This window comes from Bos mutus, chromosome 15, assembly GCF_027580195.1.
Source record: "Bos mutus isolate GX-2022 chromosome 15, NWIPB_WYAK_1.1, whole genome shotgun sequence".
In the NCBI taxonomy this organism is placed as follows: Eukaryota; Metazoa; Chordata; class Mammalia; order Artiodactyla; family Bovidae; genus Bos; species Bos mutus.
In genome coordinates this window covers 35698758-35718809 of record NC_091631.1, presented here as the reverse complement: position 1 = coordinate 35718809, position 20052 = coordinate 35698758, and the positions used below count along the sequence as shown (strand labels likewise).

General features: G+C 36.0%; 1 protein-coding gene across 8 annotated transcripts in view; it reads left to right on the top strand.

Moving 5' to 3' along the window:
- The window catches only part of STK33 (serine/threonine kinase 33), a 202736-nt gene that overhangs the window by 155761 nt on the left and 26923 nt on the right, over positions 1-20052 (top strand). The window lies entirely within an intron of this gene.

Here is a 20052-nt window from a genome sequence, read left to right as displayed (position 1 = left end):
CTGGAACTGTCTACTTCTCTTTCAGCTCTTTGGATGCAGAGAATCTACAGGGACTCAGAAAAGCCAAGGTCTTCTAACAGTGGCTGTTGCCTGGCTTGAAATCTTGAGTCATTATTCATTTGCATATTGCTTTCCCCCATTACACTAATGCCTCGAGCAGTAACCCTGTCTTAAGTGATCTTCCTATCCCTGTACCCAGAACATTACCTGGTCACAACAGGAACTTTGGAAGAGGATGCTATTACCTCTCAATAATTATTCTCTCTTTCTTCTGTGGTCATGAGGATCCTGACTTTTCACTGGTAACATTCTTATCTAGTCTTCTTTACTAGTTATCCCCTATCTTTGCTAGTTACAGTGCTGGTCAATGAGATCTAAGTGCAGGTAAGAGTAATCTCTGGAAAGTGCCCTTAAATGGAGGGAGTATGGCATTCCTCACATCCATCTTCTTTTCTAGTGACTGCAGTGCAGCTGCGATGGATGGAGTTTGAGTAGCCATATTAGATAATAAAGTGGAATATAAACAGGATAGGAGAGCAACACGATTCTAGGAACCAGGGCTCTTAGTGTAGAGAGCTGCCACACCAGCCCTTGAATGCCTACCTCCAGACATTTTTAGATGAACAGGAAACAAATGACTGTCATCTTTGAGATACTGTGAAATGTGCAGTTAAGCCTAATGCCAATTAGTACAGTACTCAGTAAATAATGGCTGAATGAGTAGATGATTCAGTGAATGAATAAGTCTGTAGGTATGTCAGAAAATGCCTGAAAATGGAAACTGGAGATTCCAGAGACATAGGAATATTTTACATCTTTTACTTATTAGACACTGTGTTAGATATTGGAGATACATAATATGCTTATATTACAGTAGTATTGTTGAGAAATGATGGTGGCTTAGACAAGGTGGTAGCAATAGAATTGAAGAGAAATAAATGTGATATATTTTTAGATATATTTGTTAATATTTGGTGATGGATTAGATAAGGGATGAGGATAAGGGAGGAATCAAGGATGAATTTTAGATTTTGCTTTAACAGCTGGTTGGATGGTAGTGCCATTTACTGAGATGTGGAAGACTGCAGGAGAAACATTTTTTTCCTGGGGGAAGAGTGGTGAGTCAAGAGTTCCACATTGGCCATGATAAATTTGAGATGCCTATGTCACATTCAAGTGGAGATTTCCAATAGATCATCGAAAGTATGAGCCTGCAACTGGAGAAGAATGAACTGGAGATATAAATCTGTGAATCCTGAGTATACAGATGCCATATAAAGCCATTGTGTTGAAGAGATGAATTAGAAAGAAAATGCGGATAGAAAGGACAAGAGGCCTCAGCAGTCTGCTTTTAGACACTGCAACATTTAGAAGAGTAGAAGCTAGCAATGGAGGCTGAAAAGGAATAGCTAATGAGGAAAGAGGAAAGTTAGGAGGGTACTGCCAAGAAAGTTGAGTAAGAAAAGTGTTTGAGAAAGCAAGAACAGTCAGCCCCCAGATAAATGCTGCCTAGAGGTAAAGATGAGAATGAGTTTTCATTAGAATGGCCAACAGAGGGATTGATGGTGACCCTGGAGTCCTTGATAGATTTTAGATACCATAAATTTATAGTGATACCACTGTGATTTTCCTTTGGGAATTTCTAATCATTTATTGGAATAATTTTTTTTCTTTAAGGGCTAAAAAATTGCCTTCACTCAAAAATGGTTTATAACTGCCCTCTTCTATGAATGTGTTGAACTCTCAAATGATTCTGTGCAATAAGTATTTCTGGCCTAAAGTAATTGTGCAAATGAGTTAGCAGCTAGATCATTGCAAAACAGCTGAGTAGATTTGTAGTAGAGCAAAATAAAAAACTGTAAAACAGATGGTGTGCTTTAGAAATCTATCTCTTTTCAGCATCACACAACATTCGGGTTTGGCCATTTAATTATTTGTTTTCTAATTAGTGAAACTTTATTTCTGGCTTTGGTCATTTTTCCAGAAGTCTCCATTTTTGAGCCTCTGTAACAATTTGTCTCTATGTAATCTTTGCCAAATGGATAGAGAAGTGACAGATAGCGTGTACTATATCGGACTATCCTGAGGAGTTCAGTATATGAAGTTTAGAATACTGGCATTTTGTAAACTTCTGAAAGGCAAAACTCTTTTCTTCTTAACCACTTGAAGTCTTGCTTCCTATAATTCATGTCCTCTGTTTGAAATAATCTAAAGAGGACATGTTAGTTCTCTCAGTGCCTTACCACTTTATAACAAGAGCTTATCTTCCAATACCGGACGAACAGTGACATTCTTTTCAAAGAGCTTTATTGGATAAAAAGTTTCCATGGTTTACTCTATATATTGTGCGTTTTGAAATACGGTACACATCTGAAAAGTATTCTGAGAAGAATAATCATTGCTTCCCTATGTACATTTAAGTCAATGGGTCTTAAACAGATATTGTCATCCTGATTTCAAAAGTCCAAGGTCAGATGCAAGGAAAAACAGCCAATAAATGACTTTCCTACAAAGGGAGAGTTTGATGATGACCCCATTGCCAGGAGTATGCCTGCTATCCTCTTTATCTTTTTCTACCTTTTTGCCCTCTTTATTCTCAACAGTAGTTCAGGAGTTCATTCCTTGTTAGATAGTTACAGTTGCCCCTTGGTATTCAATCCCCTGATAACGACTAACACCAAGAATTTGCACATTTAACGTTTCCCTGGTACTTTCAATGCCTGCTTATATTTAAGAACCTTGCTATAAATTAATGAAACATTTTTCTTCTATGGCTTGTCAAAAAGCGGTTTCCAGATTTGAGCTCTGTTGGTATTATTCAATAATTCCTTCAACAGATTTTTTTTTTTTTTTTTTTTGTGCCTGCCATGTACCATGCCTTGTGCTAGGTAATAAAATTCAGTTAAAGACATATAGGACCCAGTCTCTGACATGAGGAATTTACAATATAATAAGGGAAACAAGCTATGTATAAGATATAATGCAAGGAAGAAAATGATAAATGGCATAAGAGATTGCCAAATGACCAGAGAGGTACAGAGGCAAGCGAGTGTGAAATCAGGAAGTTTAATTTGACTGGCAGATAAGACGCCTGCAGGAAACAAGTGGGAAATGAGACTTTTAGAAAAGGAAGGAAAATTGTGAGGGCCCTTGAATCCCAGACTAAAGAGTTTTAACTTCCTGCCATAGATAGTAGAGAACAATTGCATACTCTTTGAAAGAAGGAAATTATCATTATAGTGTGTCAGTCTTGCAGAGTGGCTCATTTTAAATGGGACAACAGTCATTTATTTTTTTTAATATAAACCTTTTATTTTAGAATAGTTTTAGGTTTATGAAAAAGCTGCAAAGATAATACAAAGACTTCCAATATACCACTCACCCTGTTTCCCCTAATGTTGAGATCTTGTATTACTATAGTACATTTATCATAACTAGTGAGCCAATATTGATACATGGATGTTAACCTTAGTCCATTCTTTTTTTTTTCCTTCAGTTTTTTAAGTTTGAGGGGCATAGCATAGTGATTTGCCTTACATGTGTCATGAAATGGTCATCACAATAAATTTAATGAAGCCACATAGGTACAAAATGAAAGAAGTTCGAAAAAAATGTATTTCCTGGTGATTAGAACCCAGGATTTACTCTATCAACTTTCATATATAACATAGAGCTGTATTAATTATATTTATCATGCTGTATATTACATTCCTAGTACTTATGTGTCTTAAGACTGGGAATTTTGCTTGCCTAGTACTTACTTACCTTATAACAGGGAATTTGTGTCTTTGACTGTAGCTATCCAATTCCTACTTCCGTATTCCTGGCCTCGTGTAACCACAAGTTTAATATCTCTCTTTCTATGAATTTGTTTTTGAAGTATAATTGATCTACGATGCTATGTTAGTTCCTGTTACATAACATACTAATTGGATATTTCCTCACATTTCAAAATGATAAGTTAGTTACGATACATCACCGTACAAAGACATTACATAGTTACTGACTATATTCCCCACACTGTACCTTTCTTACCCGTTTCATACTCACTTATTTTGCAACTATATGAATACCATTTATTTATTTATTCTTTTTGGCGGTGCTGGGTCTCTGCTGCTCCACGAGGGATTCGTCTAGCTGTGGAGGGCAGGGGGTACTCTGTTGTGGTGTGGTGCTTCTCATATGCTGGCTTCTCTTGTGGAGCACTTTTTCTAGGGCGTCATTTAAATGTCTATGTTGATTTTAACAAGTGCTTTTTATTTTAATTCATAAGGTACTATAAGGGTACAAAGATGATTAAAACAGTCTCTCCCTTGAGTAATTCACCACAAATTACAGTGTGCTTTGCTTTATAGTCAGACTTTACAAAGCTCTTATAATGAAGTGTAGGGTCTAATTTCAGAACACTCTTTCCTATGTATGAACAGGTCTTCGTTCACTAATTTACAAACTGTTATTCAGGTTTTAGTCATTAGTTTTTGACCTTTAGCCTACACTTTATGGAAAAGAATTGAAATTTTCTGATACCTAATTATTGGGTATTTTTTTTGCTACCATATATTTTCATCCTAAATATATTAAGGCTCTAAACTTTATATTACTATATTTAGTTACTCTTAAATTATGAATTATCTTATGTATATGAATATGATTTTGAAGCCCTCTTTAATGAAGTTTTTTTAAAAAAAAATTATGTTAAAAAGAAGCTCATGAACCAGGAACCTTGGGCATTTACTCAATATTCAATGATTGATACATACTTAATAATTCAAACAAATATTTATTGAATAACTACTATGTACTGTGGAGGACACAAGAATGAGTCTGGCATAGTCCTTTCCTACAGGTTACCCACACTCTAGTGGAGGGATTGAAGAAAAAACACAGGCAGAGAATGCGTATTTGATATGTGTGTGTGCAAAAGTCCGCCTGCAATACAGGAGACCTGGGTTCAATCCCTGGGTCATGAAGATCCCCTGGAGAAGGAAATGGCAACCCACTCCAGTATTCTTGCCTGGGAAACCTCATGGATAGAGAAGCCTGGTGGGCTACAGTCTATGGGGGTCACAAAGAGTTGGACATGACTAAGAAAGTTTCACTTCACTTAATATATATATATTTAAAATAAGCATATAAAAATGTACTCTCTATATGATATGTGGTATGTAATAAATTATATACTATAAAATATATAGATGTTCTCTAAATATTATTATATACTTTTATTTATATTATATATATATATTATATACTATATTTAATATATAAAACATGTATTTATATAAAGTAAGTAGTGTAGTAGTAGTACTATTAGGTTTTTAAGAAGAGAGCTATTATTCCTTTTAGTGGATTATAAAAACTGCTTAAGTGAGAAACTTGTATGTAGGACAAGGAGCAACAGTTAGAAATGGATGTGGAACAATAGACTGGTTCAAAATTGGGAAAGGAGTACATTAAGGCTGTAAATTGTCACCCAGATTATTTAACTTCTGTGCAGAGTACATCATGTGAAATGCCAGGCTGGATGAATCACAAACTGGAATCAAGATTGCTGGGGGAAATAGTAACAGTCTTAGAAATGTAGATGATACCACTTTAACACTTTAATGGCAGAAAGTGAAGAGGAACTAAAGAGCCTCTTGATGAAGGTGAAAGAGGAGAATATAAAAGCTGGCTTAAAACTCAGCATTCAGAAAACTAAGATCATGGCATCCAGTCCCATCAGTTCATGGAAAACAGATGGGAAAACAGTGAAAACAGTGACAGACTTTATTTTCTTGGGCTCCAAAATCACTGCAGATGGTGGTGACTGCAACCATGAAATTAAAAGACACTTGCTCCTTGGAAGAAAAGCTGTGACAAACCTAGACAGCGTATTCAAAAGCAGAGACATTACTTTGCTGACAAAGATCTATCTAGTCAAAGCTATGGTTTTTCCAGTAGTCATGTATGGATGTGAGAGTTGGACTATAAAGAAAGCTGAGTGCCAAAGAATTGATGCTTTTGAACTGTGTTGTTAGAGAAGACTCTTGAGAGTCCCTTGGACTGCAAGGAAATCAAACCAGTCAATCCTAAAGGAAATCAGTGCTGAATATTCATTGGAAGGATTGGTGCTGAAGCTGAAGCTCCAATCCTTTGGCCTTCTGATGCGAAGAACTAACTCATTTGAAAAGACCCTGATCCTGGGAAAGATTGAAGGCAAGAGGAGAAGGGGACAACAGAGGACAAGATGGTTGGATGGCATCACCAACTCAATGGACATGAGTTTGAGCAAGCTCCAGGAGATGGTGAAGGACAGGGAAGCTTGGCATGCTGCAGTCCATGGGGTTGCAAAGAGTTGGACACAGCTGAGCGACTGAACAACTGCATCTTTTCTGAGGATTAAACCTAGAGTAACTTTAGAGAGAAACCTCATGATAACAGGATTCAGAGAATAGGGATACCCCTAGGAAGATAAAGGGCTATTTTGAGATGGCATGTATGGTGGGTGAGACTACAACCAGTACAGGAAGTAAAAATAGGAAGACAAAAACAACCCAAGTTCCCCCTTTGCCTCGCTCTTTGCCTTGGGACACTGATCCTCTCACAGGGATCAGAAGTAATAAAATCAGAGCAGTGCTGATGCCCTGCTTGAGTGAGAAGCTAAGGAAAATGGGTGGGAATTACTGAGTCTAAACCAATGACTTACCTGTTGGCCTCCACCCCCTAGGATAGGTAGATTATAGTTTTAGAAGTGCCTCCTCCTAAGGTGACTTCTCCTTGGAAGGGAAGGTTGATTATGAAATCCTAAATTGAGTTGCTTGGTGGGGGCAGATTTTTAGTCCCTAGAATTTTGAGCTCCTGGGGCTGAAGATCTGGTTCTGGTCTGTTTTCCTGAGGAGCTAGTACACCCCAAGGAGTGTGAGCTCACAGGCCATATTTCACACACCATTAGGAGAGTTTAGAATAGGCAGACCCAGACTTTAGAAGTCAACAAAGTGCACATGCCAAAAGAGATAAGTGAAGATGTTAATAATATGAAGCAAGAAATGAAATGGTAAAACAGAACCATTTAGGTGTAATAGTTGACAGACATACAGTTATGTAGGATAAGTAGTGAAGTGGGTGCAAATGAAGAGTGAATTTAAAAAACTAGATGATCAGATTATGTAACTTTAATAGAACTTTATAGACGGGAACAGATGAAGATAAACATACTGAAAACTTTAGCAAAAATGAAGCTATGTGGAGTTGAAAGTAAAAGTTACAAGATTCATATAATAGTAATCTCAGGCAAAAAAGTGAAAATGGGGAGAAGGAAATCTTTTAGAAATAATAGAGATAATTCATCAGAATTAAAGAAAAAAGACTTCAGCTTTAAATAATGATAGACCACCAGTTAGGAGAGAGAAGGAAAAACTGACAAAATAGATGTAATAAGATCTAAGAACAACAAAAACAGAAAATTCTCAATGTTCCCAGAGAGGAAGAGCAATATCATAAAGAGAACAAGAATAACCTTGACACCTTACTTTTTAGCAGCATTATTGGATGCACGTGTAAATGGAGTAATAATTCTAAATGTATTAAAGGAAAAACATTTAAACTTAGAATTTTATATCCTTTGACATTGCCATTCAAGTGAAAGGCAATGATAAAAAATATTGTTAAGTATACAAAGCCTCAGGTTTGCCACATAAGTCATAGATTTAAAACACTTGTAGAAATAGTTAAAAAGGTCAAAGAAACTCAGTAGACACTGTAAGAGCTGTGTGTACCAAGAGTCTTTAAATACCTTGGTAAAGTCTGTTGGTGTCAAAGAAAAAAAAGAGAGAAAGACCAAAGAAGAGGACACAGTATATTCATAATAACCCAGATTTAAAATGTGAGATAATATACACATGATAAGCATTGAGAAAGGAGAGAGAACATTGGTACATGAGAGGGGGCTAAACTGGAAGATGTAGATAACAGATTTTCAAAGCCGTAAAGGATTAAAGAAAAATGTATAGAGTGGGACAAGTTGTAATAAACTTGAATAGTAGAAACAACTTCAAATAAGTTAATGGGTTAGAAGTACCTGTTAAAAGACATAATGTCAGGTTGAAGTTTTAAATTTCTAGCTAAGTGCTATTTACAGGAAGCACATTTGAAGCATAAGGGCACAGAAATATTGAAAGAAAAAGAGTGGAAAAGAACACACTAGGCAAACACTAACCAAAAAAAGCCTGAGTAACTGAATTAATATCAATTAAATCTACCTCGCAACAAACAAATCATCATCATTAGAGATAATGAAGATTACTGTATAATGATAACAGTTCAATCCAAACAAAATGTAGAAATTTAAACACATGCAACTAATAAGGTAACCTCAAAAATATATATCAAAAATTGACAAAATTCTATGGAGAAATTGGCAAATTCACCACCATAGTGGGAGATTTTAATGCACTTCTCTCAATTACTAATATGTGAAGCATATGAAAACAGAAGTAAGGATATTTAACAATACAATTAACAAGCTTATTTTGGTGGACACATACAATTCTGCATCTAACAATTAGGGAATATACATTTTTCTTAACCACACATGGAAGGAACATTTACCAGGATTAATCTAACCAGGAAGGAAGCAAGCCTTCATAAATTTCACAGATTATGTTCTCTAACAATATACAATTAAGTTGAAAGTTAATCAAAATGAGATTAAATACTGCATATATTTGGAAATTAAATCACATGCTTTTAGATAAGTCATGGGTTAAAAAAATAGATCCTAATGAGAAAAAGTTTTTAATTTCTAGAACTGAATGGTAATGAAAACACAGCATATCAAAACCTGTGGATACAGTAAAAAAGTTTCAGCAGAAATTTATTAATATCACCTAATGTATGTACATTGGGAAGAAGAAAGGCTAAAAGGGAAATACATATCCAACTTAAAATTTTGGGAAAATATCCCAACAGAATATATACAAATAAGTAGTAGGAAAAATAAACCTAAGGTTGAAAATAAATAGAAAGCAAAGGTAGAAAAGAGAAGATCAGTAAGACCAACATTTGATTCTTTGAAATAGAATAAGTTTGTAATAAACTTTGAAGTTTATTACAACTTGTCCCACTCTATACATTTTTTTTTAATCCTTTACGGCTTTGAAAATCTGTTGTCTACATCTTCCAGTTTAGCCCCGTCTCATGTACCAATGTTCTCTCTCCTTTCTCAATGCTTATCATGTGTATATGATCTCACATTTTAAATCTGGGTTATTATGAATATACTGTGTCCTCTTCTTTGGTCTTTCTCTCTTTTTTTTTCTTTGACACCAATAGAATCAACAAATAGATAAACCTTTGGCAAAAATAAGACAGAAAGAAAGAAATCAAAAATAATATTTCACAGGAAAAAAGGAATACAGCTGCAGATAAGGCAAAAATTTAAAGGATAAAGATTAAAAAGATACAAGAATAGCACCACCAACTGTTTATTAATAAATCTAAAAACTTAGGCAGTGTATTAATTCTGTATATTCTAGTATAACAAAATTAGACCAGTGAAAAGCAAACCTATGAAAAAGATCCATTTTGTTTATTTATATAGATCTAAAACCTTAAACAAAATATTAGGAAATTGGATTCAACTGTGCTTATAAATAGGTCATAATCATGTTGGATTTTCCCTAAAATACAATGATGGTTTAATTTCAGAAAAAAAAATCTATAAATATAAATTCCTACATTAATATATTAAAGGAGAAAAGATATCATCATTTCAAAGAAAGCACTTGTCTTGTAGTAAGACCTAACATACATTCATAATTAGGAATGAAAAAAAATGTCCTTAACCTGATAAAAGATTACAGCAAATATTTTAAATGGGAAATGTGAGAAGCATTTTCTTTAAATAAAGAGCTAAGTCAAGGAAATCAGCTTCTAGTAGTTTTTTCAATATTGTTGATCTTTGTCTAAGACAAGGAAAATAAAGTCATGAGAATCGGAAAGCAGAGATAAAACTTTTATTATTTGCAGTAATATACAAATGACTAGACAAACTCTTATAATAATAAGAGAGCTGAGAAAGATAGCTGGATTTAAGGGTGGTCAGATCAGATCAGATCAGATCAGTCGCTCAGTCATGTCCGACTCCTTGCGACCCCATGAATCGCAGCACGCCAGGCCTCCCTGTCCATCACCAACTCCCGGAGTTCACTGAGACCCACATCCATAGAGTCAGTGATGCCATCCAGCCATCCCATCTTCTGTTGTCCCCTTCTCTTGCCCCCAATCCCTCCCAGCATCAGTCTTTTCCAATGAGTCACCTCTTCACATGAGGTGGCCAAAGTACTGGAGTTTCAGCTTTAGCATCATTCCTTCCAAAGAAATCCCAGGGCTGATCTCCTTCAGAATGGACTGGTTGGATCTCCTTGCAGTCCAAGGGACTCTCAAGAGTCTTCTCCAACACCACAGTTCAAAAGCATCAATTCTTTGATGCTCAGCCTTCTTCACAGTCCAACTCTCACATCCAGACATGACCACAGGAAAAACCATAGCCTTGACTAAATGGACCTTTGCTGGCAAAGTAATGTCTCTGCTTTTGAATATGCCATCTAGGTTGGTCATAACTTTCCTTCCAAGGAGTAAGCGTCTTTTAATTTCATGGCTGCAGTCACCATCTGCAGTGATTTTGGAGCCCAAAAAAATAAAGTCAGCCACTGTTTCCATTGTTTCCCCATCTGTTTCCCATGAAGTGATGGGACTGGATGCCATGATCTTAGTTTTCTGAATGTTGAGCTTTAAGCCAACTTTTTCACTCTCCACATTCACTTTCATCAAGAGGCTTTTTAGTTCCTCTTCACTTTCTGCCATAAGGGTGGTGTCATTTGCATATCTGAGGTTATTGATATTTCTCCCGGCAATCTTGATTCCAGCTTGTGTTTCTTCAAGTCCAGCGTTTCTCATGATGTACTCTGCATAGAAGTTAAATAAGCAGGGTGACAATATACAGCCTTGACGTACTCCTTTTCCTATTTGGAACCAGTCTGTTGTTCCATGTCCAGTTCTAACTGTTGCTTCCTGACCTGCATACAAATTTCTCAAGAGGCAGATCAGGTGGTCTGGTATTCCCATCTCTTTCAGAATTTTCCACAGTTTACTGTGATCCACACAGTTAAAGGCGTTGGCATAGTCAATAAAGCAGAAATAGATGCTTTTATGGAACTCTCTTGCTTTTTCCATGATCCGCGGATGTTGGCAATTTGATCTCTGGTACCTCTGCCTTTTCTAAAACCAGCTTGAACATCAGGAAGTTCACGGTTCACATATTGCTGAAGCCTGGCTTGGAGAATTTTGAGCATTACTTTACTAGCGTGTGAGATGAGTGCAATTGTGTGGTAGTTTGAACATTCTTTTGCATTGCCTTTCTTTGGGATTGGAATGAAAATTGACCTTTTCCAGTCCTGTAGCCACTGCTGAGTTTTCCAAATTTGCTGGCATATTGAGTGCAGCACTTTCACAGCATCATCTTTCAGGACCTGGAAGAGCTCAACTGGAATTCCATCACCTCCACTAGCTTTGTTCGTAGTGATGCTTTCTAAGGCCCACTTGACTTCACATTCCAGGATGTCTGGCTCTAGGTCAGTGATCACACCATCGTGATTATCTGGGTCGTGAAGATCTTTTTTGTACAGTTTTTCTGTGTATTCTTGCCATCTCTTCTTAATATCTTCTGCTTCTGTTAGGTCCATACCATTTCTGTCCTTTATCGAGCCCATCTTTGCATGAAATGTTCCTTTGGTATCTCTGATTTTCTTGAAGAGATCCCTAGTCTTTCCCATTCTGTTGTTTTTCCTCTATTTCTTTACATTGATCACTGAAGAAGGCTTTCTTAATCTCTTCTTGCTATTCTTTGGAACTCTGCATTCAGATGTTTATATCTTTCCTTTTCTCCTTTGCTTTTCGCTTCTCTTCTTTTCACAGCTATTTGTAAGGCCTCCCCAGACAGCCATTTTGCTTTTTTGCATTTCTTTTCCGTGGGGATGGGTTTGATCCCTGTCTCCTGTGCAATGTCACGAACCTCATTCCATAGTTCATCAGGCACTCTATCTATCAGATCTAGGCCCTTAAATCTATTTCTCACTTCCACTGTATAATCATAAGGGATTTTATTTAGGTCATACCTGAATGGTCTAGTGGTTTTCCCTACTTTCTTCTTTAAGTCTGATATACATCAATAAATAGGAGTGTCAAATCAATACATTGTACACCTTAAACATACACAGTGTTGTATACCAACTGTGTGTGTGTACTCATTCAGTCATGTCCAACTCTTTGTGACCCATGGGCGGTGGCCCACCAGGCTCCTTTGTCCATGGAATCCTGCAGGCAAGAATACTGGAGCAGGTTGCCATTTCCTACTCCAGGGAATCATCCTGACCCAGGGATCAAACCCACATCTCTTGCGCTTCCTGCATTGGCATGAGGATTCTTTACCAGTGTGCCACCTGGAAGCTCTATATACTAATCATACCTCAGTAAAACTGGGGAAAATGAGATTGATATACAAAGTCAACTGCACTTCTTTTCACTAGCAACCAACAATATAAAATGCAAAAAAAAATGAAGACATGTAAAACTGTATTCACAAATTTATAATTTCTAGAAATGCAGCATTAGATTTGTAAGACTTCTTTGAGGAAAGTTATGAAATTTTATGGGAAAACATTGAAGAAAAATTCAAGTGTAAATATATACCATTATTTACATCAGGAGACTAAATATCATAAGAATTTATTTCCTCATATTGATGTACATATACAAAGCAAATCCAATCAAAATTCCTCTTTTTGCAACCCTAAAATTTATAGTGAAGTATAAAGGGTCAAAAATAGCCAAGGCTTTTTTGAGTATTTTGCTGTAACAGAAATTAAGACTATTTAGTTAGCACAGTGTGATAATGATATAGTAGTAAGCAAATTGACCAGTAGAATAAAATAGAAAGTGTGGAAACATATCCATACACGTCTGGAACATTTATGACAGTGGTAGTATGATGCATCAGTGGAAAAAAGGAGAGATTATTCAACAACTGGAGTTCAGATAAATGGCTGTCCATATGAAGAAAAAGAAATTGGGTTCCTATCTCACATGGTAGACAAAAGTCAACTTCTAATCAGTCAAGGACTTAAATAATACAAATTTATATTTAACTTTTAGTGTAAATATAGGTGAAACCCTTTTGGAACTTGGAGTGTGTAGAAAAGGATTTTATAAACAAGATACCAAAGTCATTAACATAAAAGGAATGAGGAATAAACTTGACTTATATTAATCTTTAGAACTTCTATTCATAAAACAGCATTTTAGGGAAAACTGATAGATTATAGACTAGGAGAAGGCTTTTGTAACCCAAATAACCAAGAAAAAATCAATATCATGAAATCTCAGTGTTTCTTACAAATCAATACAAAGTAGACCAACCGCCTAGTAGGAAATGGACAAGCAACTGGACAGGACCAGACATCTTTACAAACAAGGACCTGCATTTGGCTGATGAACAAGCAACAAGATGCTCAGTTACATTTGTGATCAGGGAAATACAAATCAGGACTTCAGTGAGATAAAACTAAAAATTAAAAAGTCTGACAGTAATAGGGTTTGGAAGAGATGCAGGTAAAGAGTCTCTCTAAATCATTGCTGGTGAGAGTACACTGGTACAACTACTTTGGAAAACGGTTTGAAAATGTTTTGAAAAACATTATCTATTAAAGTTAACCATTCACATACTCTATACCAATAAATTTAATTTCTAAGAATATACCCAAGGAGTTCTTCTACATATATACCCTTGGAGACATACACGGTAATGTTTGTAGAAGTGTTTATAGGAGCAAAAACCCAGAGTCACCCCAAATTCCCTCTTCCTAGAGAATGAATAAATTGTGGTATAGTCTGACAATGGAATATTTTACAACTGTGAAATGGTTGAGCCACATGTAATAATATCTATGAAGCTATGAAATTTACTTTTAAAATAATCATAGTTTTGTTAAGATATAATTTACTTACTATAGAATAGACAGATTTTAAGAGTTTAGCTGATGAATTTTTTTATATGTATACTTTTGTGTAACCACTGCCCAGAACAAAATACAGAACATTTCTACCCCCACCAGAAAGTTCTTTTGTTCCGTTTTCCTAAGTTCACTTTGTGCCACTCACCAGCAATAGTGTGAGAGTTCTAGTGTTGCTCCCCATCGTCTCCAGTGCTTGGTATTGTTAGTATTTTTAATTTAGATACTTTGGTAGATATATAATGGTATCTCATTGTAGTTTTAATCTGTGTTTCCCAAATGACAAATGAAATTGGTCATGTTTCATGTTTATGCTAATTTATTTATGCTAATTTTCCTTTTGAATATCTTTTTTTTTTTTTACAAAATGTCTATTCAAGTCTCTCTCCCATTTTCTATTTCTTTTTTAAATGTATTGATTTATAGAAGTTGGTTACATATTTTAGATGTAAGTCTTTGTCACATACACACACAAATAAATGTATGTATAGTAACAAGCATTATAAGAAGGTGACTTAAGAAAAGAACATGAAAAGAATTACTGCATATCCTTGCTCAAGCAGGTGTCTTATGAAAAAAAAGAGATCATTAGAAATTGAGGGTCTTCCCAGTGCACCAGCCCCAGGCATCCAGTACAATATTGTAAAGTTAAAAATAAAATAAAATAAAAAAAAAAGAAATTGAGGGTCTTGAAACTGATTCCCTGCAAACTATCCCTGCCCCCACAGGCCATATGAAGTCTTCTTACACACTACATACTCCAGTCTGAAGAATGTTGGTTTGGAATATGTTGAGTCTGTTTTCATTTTTCTAGCTTTATTGAGATATAATTGACATATAACATTATATAAATTTAAGATGTACAACAATGATTTTATATATATATTATGAAATGATTATCACAATAAGTTTAGTTAATACATCCATCACCTTGCATAGATTAATATTTTTATTGTGATAGAAACTTTAAAGATCTATCCTTTTAGCAGCTTTCAAGTATACATTACAGTATTAAAGGCTCAGCAGCACCTCTAGCTAGAAATTCTTGGCAGACAATTGGAAATGCACTTTTGGTATGGCAACCCACTCCAGTATTCTTGCCTGGAGAATCCCACGGATGGAGGAGCCTGGGGGGCTACAGTCCACGGGGTCGCAAAGAGTCGGACACGACTGAGCGACTTCACTCACTCACCCACTCACTCAATTTCTCAGGCTGTTTCCTCTTAAAGAGCAGGAGTATCAACACCAACCTTGTCTATTTTCATTATTTGTTCTACTTGTAAAAACAAAATCACTGAGGTGACTGTTAGGAAAACTTTTCAGTGGTGCACTTGCTGACTTTAATGATCCATTATTACCTTTCTCCACTGCTGCCTTGGACTTACTGAGACCCATTAGGGCATGTTCAGTGATTTTATTGGGTGCTGTGAGTCCTATGACTTACAGTATTTCTTTTCTTATATAATTTATATTAATTATTAGTCATATAATAGTTGCCATTACCCTTGGTAAATGATTTAAATGGTAAACAAAGCAGGAAAAATAACTTCCTCCCTCTATTCCCTCATTCCCTCTTATTGAAGATAACCATTGTTAAATCTCTTATGTGTTCTTTTAAATACATTCTGTATATTTTTTTGTATCCACTTTTCACAAATGGATTTATATTACGGGAACTTTTCTTTTTCATTGAATGTATTTTGGGACAATATCCTTATTTTTTAAAAGCAGCATTGTATCCAAAACCATGGATACACTATTATTTTTCTCTTCTGAATATGAAATATTTAAACTGTTTCAGGTCTTTTCTATTACAAACAACGGTGCAACAAATGTTCTTGTAAATATATGTTTGTATACTATGTCAGCATATAGGATAAATTCTTAAAACTTGAACTACTGATCTGTGAGAGTGTGCTTTACACATTTTGATGGTTTATTACTGACTAATCCTCCCATAAAAAGCAAGTAAATGAGAAACCTGTTTCCCCACACCCTCACCAAGAGAATCATCAAACTTAAATTTATGTCCATCTATTAGGTATAAATTGGTAACTCGTTGTTTTTATTTGGACTTTATTAATTTTGTAAAGTTGAGCATCCCTTTTATGTGCTTTTTTATAAAGTGACTATTCCATTTTCCTGGTGGTAAAGAATCTGCCTGAAATGTGGGAGGACCTGGGCTCAATCCCTGGCTTGGGAAGGTCTCCTGGAGAAGGGAATGGCAGTCTGCTCCAGTATTCTTGCCTGGAGAATCGCATGGACGGAGGAGCCTCGCAGTGTGCAGTGCACAGGAGTGCAAGGAGTCAGACACGACTGAGCAACTAAGCAGCGGCAGCAGCATTCCATTTTCCTCCTGAAAAGATTTTATCCCTCAGAACATTACGAAGTAAAGTGTTCTAGCTATTGATGAAAAGTAGAAAATAAAGACTATGAAGTCCCAGAATGTTTCCTTTTAGCTTAGCTTATTTTATGTTTTATACCATCTTATCCCAACTCATACATAATATTCATTCATTTAAAAATACATGTTAAATATTTATTATTTACAAAATACTAATAGGCTCTATCCTTGAAAAGGCAGATTTTGTTAGATGAGGATGTATGCCTGGGTCTGTATGTGTAGGACCTGCCTCCTCAGGTATTAAGTCCAAATATTGGTATTTGACCAAACTTCTCCTCTATGAGTGTTCAGCTTTCTAGCTTTTCAAAATAAAATAATCTCAAGCTGTTAGCTAAACAAGCAGAAATTTGTTAACCAAAAGGTTGGTTTTCGACTAATGATAGCCTCAGATTATCAGCCTATTACTGCTGCGTTCCTGCCATTCGCTGTTTCATGGTTGATGAGTTCGGGGCGTGACTCCCGAACACAGCCAATAAAGGGAGTTCAGAAGTTACTGTTCTGATGGTGAGGTATCTCCACAATCTGCAGTGTCTAGCCTAAAATTATACCGATTTTTATTTGGTTGATTCATATATAGTTTCTCTTCAGCCTAGAAGGCTCATGACACGCAGCCCTGGGCCACTTATTCATCTGATCAGTGCAAATATTTGATGCAATTTTTCCTTCAACTGCTAGCAAGCAGGAAGCAGGCAGTCTAGTAAGTTATTGGATGGACTTTAGGCAAGAGGGAAAGTGTGGAGTCCAAACCACTGTTTGTGCCCTGTTTGCTATCACAAGCAAATATAGGAAGCAAATAGTTAAAATTTTATAAATAGTAGAGTGTTTATGAGGGGATAATGTTCCTGTTCTGGATCTTTTGCTCTTCTCCCCAGTCTCTTTGAAATAAGAAATAGGATCATTTCTTTGAATACAAAGGTGCTCTACTTTAGACTTGTAGCGTGTCAGTCACCAAGCTCTTGGGGGTGTGTGTGTGTGTATATATATGTAGACCAAGCATTTGAAAGATTGCTAGAAATGCAGGTTCAAGATAGTACAGGTAGTTCTTGCTTTGCACAGTAGTGCAGAACCATAAAAATAGTGTATATTGAAGCTGTGAAAAATGATTTTAATAATCGGAAAAATTATGATCCATACCCTTTAAATTTTTTGTTAAATATTAAAAAACTCCCTGTTAGTTATAAATAAATATAGGGAATGAGACAAAAGTAAAGCTATCATTTGGCACTGTAATTTAAAACATTAGAAATATTGAAAATTAAAGTATCTTATTTTTTTAGTTAAAAACTTATCAAGATTAGTTTAAAGAATGCTTACCTTCTTATAATACAGAGGGAAATATCTTTTTTATGCCTTGGCAAATTGTCATAGTGTTTTACAAGCTTGGATTAACTTGTAACATGGTATCCTTTGTCTTTCCAATGTCATGAAATATCTCTGAAAATTCTTTAAATTTGTTTTTTGTGGGCACCATATTCTCTGAAGTATCTTCATCCTTCCTCATTTATGCTGCTAAGTTTGCCTTACTAAGTTCCTTTGGTTGCACACTTGGATTCTTTCAGTGACAGTGTCAACATTCTCATGGTCAGCTATTTCTTCTATTACTCCATTTACATTTGATTCAGATTTTACTTCCAGTATTATCACTTTAGTTTCTTTGTTACAATTTCATCTTTGTTGGCAAATTACCTGGGAGACAAGGAGGCAACACAACTGCACGGATTGCTGTCTGTGTGTGAACAGATGGATGGTGTCCAGTCACCAATAGACATGACTGTACATATCTGTAATTTACATGGTGTAAATATCATGTAATTTACATGACTGTACATATCTGTAATTTACATGGTGATTGTGTATTGAAGAGCTCGCAGTGAAGTTTGAACTTTATGCAATGATAGTTATTGTACCATAGTGACTAAAATGTGAACTGTGTTGCTGGGTGACTGACACTATTTAATTAATGATGACTGAAATTCATGCATATCAGGGCTGTGCAAAGCCAATACTGCCTAAATAAATTGGCTATCACATGGTACTGATTGCATATGATTTCTGTAGTAATTACAGTTTTGTTGGGTATGCTGATTGTACAGTGAGCTCATTCTTTTGGGCTTTTTGGAGGTGACTCACAGAATGTAAATTTTAATCTTCTATCTACCTATATCAAGACAGGCTAGATTATGCTGTGGTAACAAATGACTCCCAAATCTCAGTGTTCTTGACGCCTTCCATGGCACATTGGCTTGGATGAGGGAAGCAAGTTCTGTTTCACTTTGTCTTCACCCAGGGACCCAGGCTGAGGGAACTCTCTCTGTGCTTCTATTGTTACTAATGCAGGTATTAAACCACAAGCTTTCAGAGTTTCTATCTAGAAGTGATATGCACTATTTCAAATCACGTTTTCACTGGTCAAAACAAGTCATATTGTCATGTCCCAAAAGAAGTAGAGAGGCAAGATTCTAATATGTGCCTTGAAGACAGGAATGTTGGGTAAGCACCATCAATAACTATTGTGGATCCAGAGAGTTAACTTGTGGAGAGTTTATCAGGGAAGGGCAGTTGAGGACTAGGATTACAGACCTAGATGTGTGAGATTATCTCTGTTTTCTAATGAGAGATTGACGTTCAAGGCAAAGTTGTGTGTACCAGTATTCTAGGAGCCTGGACACTGTGATTAGTGTTCAAGGTTGCAGTGAAGCCAGGAAGTTATAATAGAGGCCAGATGAATCACTGGGGTAAAGCAGGGCTGTTGACAGAACTCTGGAAATCAGAAATCTCAGATGAGAGCTCTGAGACTATCTACTGTTCTAAACAATTTCAATTCCTTTTTGGTCTGAGTCTTCATCTGTGCTTCATTTAAGTTGATGACACCTTTGGAAGTTCTGGGATATTAAGAGAACTTAAGCCTCGAAAGAAGTGTAGGCTAGGAGTTGGCAGAAGGCATGGTAAGGGTATTCTGGGAGTAAATGGGTAGAGGCTGCAGAAGTGCAACCAAAAGTAGGATGCCGTGAAAGTGGTAAGAATATAGATCTTCTTTAAAAAGGATAACTTTGAAGAACTACAGGGAGTGAATTGCATAATGATCTGCATTTAGTTACTACTATTCCATGCTTTGTATTTGTCTGTGTCTTTAACCCTGAATTTATTAAGCTCTGCAAATCCTCCACAGTGTACTCAGATGGCTGCCCTTAAAGTGCTTGGCTGTATACTACTCTGTATCCCTGTTGCTTAATGCTTCAGTCCATTCACATGTCAAATTAATTTAGAATCACGCCATAGTCGTGCTCACGCCTAAACTTCCTGTTTTTAATCTAAATGTGATCCAAACTTCTTGTCCAGACTTTCTCTACTAGTCTGCATTAGGAGCAAAAATATTTAAGGCATACCTAGTCCAGCAGGAGCCCTGTGAGACTACATTCATGCATTTCCTGGCATTAGATGGAATATTTTATTTGAGAAAAATATAGCTAATACTAAATGGTTAATTTTGGTATGAGCTACTCACATCTGGAATTAAACAGTGCATAGACTACATTATAATCAAATGATCACATTATATCTAAATCTTCCAGTCAACTAAGAGCTTTCAAGTCAAACATC